We start from the raw sequence: 3,339 nt of genomic DNA on the forward strand, positions 1-3,339 counted from the left end.
TTGATCTACACATCATCCACATGGGTTCAGCCTAGCCTTTGTTACGAGGCCTGGCCGAATTCACTGTAGGAGACAGTGAACCCTTGAGTCCATCACCATGGGCTCTTAATGGGCCCAACATTTACACTAAATGGTCCTTGGGTCTAGTCACCTTATGAAAACCCAAGGACTGTGGGCAGATGCAAGATTATCCCATCAGGTATTACCCTCAATGGTCTTACACTTAACCTCTCAGCCCATAATGATCAAACACTGCCCGACAAAAGAGGACCTCTCCCTTGGCTGCAAGGTACAGTGTTGCACTCTCTACTCACATGGATCCCGAGAACTAAAACCTTTTGCAAACATTTTGAAACCATAATGTATATACATATATCTTTATATAAATATATTTTTCAAAACAAATTTCAATGGTTGAAATCAATTGCCGACAGTTTAGGTTTCCATCAAAGAGAGTGCATCCCCGACCATTCACTTTGTCCGACAATGGGGCTGATCCTGTCACTATGATCACCCACTGAGATGAATTCTTGGACTGTCCCAACATAGCCTGGTTTTGACTCCCTCTAAGGATCTCATTGATTGGCATATCAAAGACAGTCCAATCTGAGACCTAGTGCAGTATCATAATCGAGTGTAGGGGTCAAGTGTAACATTCCAGTTTTGTCCATCTATCTCCAAGGTCCAAGGCAATGCTGGAATTTTGGTCCGGTTCAGGGTTTCAAGAAAACCACACTGCATGTACCTCATGTCTCACCCTGGCAGCTAAAACCTGCCACCCCAACCAACTTGGCGGTATATCAGTGTCAGCCTTGTCAGGATTAATTTCCCTAGATCTATCGAACGACTGTAAAGATTCTAAACTAACACGAGTTTAGTTTAGAATATATATCTGTGTGTGTGTGCATATATGTATATATATATATATATTCCTTTAGTTCATTATGTACACAACCTTTGTTGAGGAAAATTAATGAAAACGGCATTGTCACCCCTTCTGATACCTCTTTGTTTATATGTATTTTGCCATGTCGTATTGCTAAGCAAGTCACTGCAGCACAGAGCAGCCCTGTGATGGTACTTAGCTCTATGGGTAAACATCCATAGGTGCGATTACAAATTTAGAAGGTCATATTAAGCCTACGGTATGTGATGTATGCGCATGCTACACATTATTTTTATTGCTTTATACATGGTTTTGATGATGATTTTCAATGGTTTTTACCCTAATTGAGCAGAATTTCAGGAAACTAGGAGTTTGGGACAGTTTAGGGTGAAGAGAGCGTGAAGACATTTTGATTTGGCGGAAAGGGAAGCACTTCGGCCCATCAAGAAGAAAGGCCCAGCCAAAACCCTATGGGAGAACACTTCGGCCCACCAAGGAGAGAGGCCTAATAGCAGCCCAACCGCAACCCTAAGGGAGGCTCCAAAAGGTGGCTGACTTTAGAGAATTGAAAAAAGAGAGGGGGGAAGAGTATAAAAAGAAAAGAAGGAGAGGAAATTAGGGTTTGGACCCCTGAAGACAAAATCAAAGAGGAGAAGTGCTAGAGAAGGAGAGAAGGCTGCTGAATGCGAATTGAAGAGGAGATCGAAGATTGATGCAAAAATCCTAGGTTGTCTTCTTCTTTGATTCTGCGAATTCGGTAACCTAGATTCAATTAGGGTTTCATGGTTTTTCTTTGTTGAATCTTTCCTTCTTTCTGTTCTTTGAACCATGATGGATGTTAATTCAGATTTGTAATTAATATTTTAATCAGATCCTATTGATTGTGATTCATTCTTGGGATTTTTTGATTAGGGTTTTCAATTATAAGAGTAATCTTGGCTGAATTATTCTTGTTTCTTGGATTATTTGAATTGCTTAAGAAAGGGTTTAGGTAATCAGATCAACTAATCAAGAAAACGGATTGAATGTATCTTAGAGATAATATTCATGATTCATTGGCATTCATTCAGCAAGAACTGATTTCCTACGAATTCTTTGTTCTTAATGCATCTATGGCGATTAAATTGTTGATAGAAATATAGGAATTGTTGCTCATAGATAGAGTGGGTTGTGCTCGAGAGAGGCTGCTCATACAATTAGGAATTAGCCAACCCAAGACTGAATTCACTTCGGTTGGACAACTTAATGATTTAATTGCTAATCCGGTTCTGCTAGTATTTGCATGCAGTAATTCTTCTCATCATTAAAGGTGGTTTGATCTGAGAATACTTAGGGTAGTTTGCTAATTAGGAGTTAGGTTTTTCTTTATTTATTCTTTTGGATTATCAGATAACAAAAGGCTGATTCAGTACTGGTAGTTGTTGGATCAATCCCCGTGGGAACGGTACTTTACTCATCATTATATTACTTGATCGGCTAGTGCACTTGCTAGTGTCTTCTAAATGCATCAAGTTTTTGGCGCCGTTGCCGGGGATTATCACAACAATATTAGGAACCATCTACTATTGTTAATCTGATTTTGTGCCATATGTTCATGATATGTGTGTATTAGTATCTTTATGACTTTGACTTGTACAGTTTATGACACGCAGAAGTGAAAAGGAGAGCATTATTTACGATCCAGAGATTGAACGAACTCTCCGCCGTCGCATTATGGCAAGAGAAAGCTGAATGTACAAAGATGGCCGAGCAAAGGACCATGATGGACTATGCCAAACCAACCCTCACTGGAGCAGCCTCGAGCATTGTGAGATCAGCAATAGCTGCTAACAACTTCGAGATCAAACCAGCAATCATTCAGATGATCCAGAACACAGTTCAGTTCTGCGGCCTAGCTAATGAAGATCCGAACACTCACATCGCCAACTTCTTGGAGATATGTGACACATTCAAGCACAACGGAGTTAGTGATGATGCAGTGAGGCTCAGATTATTTCCGTTCTCATTGAAGGACAAGGTTAAGACTTGGCTAAACTCTCTACCAACTGGATCAATCTCTACTTGGGATGAAATGGTTAGCCGCTTCCTATCCAAGTATTTCCCTCTGTCTAAGACTGCAAAGATGCGGAATGATATCACCACCTTCTCTCAGCAAGACGGGGAGTCATTGTATGAGTCATGGGAGCGTTACAAGGAATTACTGAGGAAGGTCCCTCATCATGGACTTCCCGTATGGCTCCAAGTTCAGACGTTGTACAACGGATTGACTGAAGCAAATAAGACTATTAGGAACGCTGCGGCTGGAGGATCCATTAATAACAAGACCCCTGAAGTTGCCCATGCACTCATTGAGGAGATGGCTGCAAACAACTACCAGTGGCATTTCGAGAGAGCCCAAGTTAGGAGACAACCCAGTCTTCACGATGTAGACACCTATACAACACTATCTGCAC

The 3,339-nt window shown here is 41.1% G+C and overlaps 1 non-coding gene across 1 annotated transcript; it reads right to left on the reverse strand.

Moving 5' to 3' along the window:
• Positions 1-3,005: 3,005 nt before the first annotated feature.
• LOC148803138 (small nucleolar RNA R71) lies at positions 3,006-3,112 on the reverse strand. The gene has a single exon (XR_016081672.1). It is a non-coding gene; the product is annotated as a small nucleolar RNA R71 (small nucleolar RNA).
• Positions 3,113-3,339: the final 227 nt, after the last annotated feature.

This window comes from Nelumbo nucifera, chromosome 1, assembly GCF_055504915.1.
Source record: "Nelumbo nucifera cultivar China Antique chromosome 1, China Antique-T2T, whole genome shotgun sequence".
Lineage (NCBI taxonomy): Eukaryota > Viridiplantae > Streptophyta > Magnoliopsida > Proteales > Nelumbonaceae > Nelumbo > Nelumbo nucifera.